The sequence below is a fragment of the Uranotaenia lowii genome, chromosome 1, assembly GCF_029784155.1.
Source record: "Uranotaenia lowii strain MFRU-FL chromosome 1, ASM2978415v1, whole genome shotgun sequence".
Taxonomy (NCBI): domain Eukaryota; kingdom Metazoa; phylum Arthropoda; class Insecta; order Diptera; family Culicidae; genus Uranotaenia; species Uranotaenia lowii.
This window is the reverse complement of record NC_073691.1, coordinates 82,157,740-82,159,010: the sequence shown is the minus strand read 5'-3', so window position 1 is coordinate 82,159,010 and position 1,271 is coordinate 82,157,740. Positions and strand designations below refer to the sequence as shown.

At 36.6% G+C, this 1,271-nt stretch overlaps 1 long non-coding RNA gene across 1 annotated transcript; it reads right to left on the bottom strand.

Annotated features, from left to right (window-relative positions):
* Positions 1-425: 425 nt before the first annotated feature.
* Positions 426-1,026, bottom strand: LOC129755036 (uncharacterized). The gene is made up of 3 exons (XR_008739149.1): positions 850-1,026; positions 599-782; positions 426-489 (listed from the first exon to the last, which is right to left on the bottom strand). It is a non-coding gene; the product is annotated as an uncharacterized LOC129755036 (long non-coding RNA).
* Between the last annotated feature and the right edge of the window lie 245 nt (positions 1,027-1,271).

Sequence of the window (1,271 nt, the reverse complement as noted above, 5' to 3'; positions counted from 1 at the left end):
CGCCGTTCTGATATCATAGGGCATAGTTCGAGTTTCTGTGAACTCGTAGATAATTCATCCCACATTACGGGAGAAACAAAGCTTCACGAGATTCAGGATAGATTTCATTCGAATTTCGCGACATTTGAGTACTTTTCCTGTGGTTCGGAGAGCCATAGTCCCGAGAAGAAAAAATGCAATCTAAGTGTGTATACTCTTATTCTCCATTCACATCCGGCAGGAACTAACCCTGTGATTTGACCTCCGCTGAAATAAGCAAAAAAAAGTTTATTATTCTTACCAGCGTCGATCTTAATAATTTATGATCAATCCACATTGCCAGGTCTGCAATTAAACGAATGAATGATGAATTAACAGATTTGATATCGTATACCTTGATACTGTATACCATCGCGCTTTCCGGTATTTGTACTAAATTCGGTTGAAATTTTGGCATTGCACATGATCGTTGTTCACGTGTTTCGGCAGGTGCAGTGGTTGACGGATAATCTGAAAAAAAAATAGAGTAAATATGCATACTTTTAGTAGAACATATAGCTTTCCGAAATGCATAACCAGAGGACAAAAAATAATGCGCTGGACATTTTCCGAACATTACCTTCAAAACGTTGAGGACTGAAGCATTATCAAACGACAGCCATCACATTACTAGTCAACCAAGTCCTTTTGTGTCAATCGGTTTTGGGTGCACAATGGGCTTCTAGTGATCAAACCTCAACTCTGCTCTGCTGCTGCTCTCGAATTTCCAAACGAAGCCTTGAAGCATCGAAGCACCCTATAATCTGCAAATATTCGAACGAAAGAGTAATAGTTAAGAACCATTCGGTTTGTGTTATTAACGGAAATTACCTGTTTTTAGGAGAAGATGAATGGATTGCGTGTTGATGAACATCAAATCTGGGGAAGTTTCACTGATTGCATTATTCGCATATAGAGGTGGTGGAGGCTTCAATAACCATTTATTTCTCTTCCAATGTTTTTCAACGTAATGATATGTCTCTTGTGTATTTATCTCTCAAATGTGAGGCTGAATTCAACTTCAATTGTAAATTATAGTGTGTCTTGTACTACTATATGATACGAACCTCTAAAAAGTGGAATGTTAGATTCTCTATAACATTTTTTTTTATTTCTATTTTTGTTCATATCAGTTAAAGAATTCAATTCCTTTATAAAAAGTTGTTTGGCAGAATGGAGAGGGATCGAAAAATCAGCTTGCGCAACGTCTGTTAATGTAAAAATTTATATATTTGTTGTTTCGAGTTAAATAA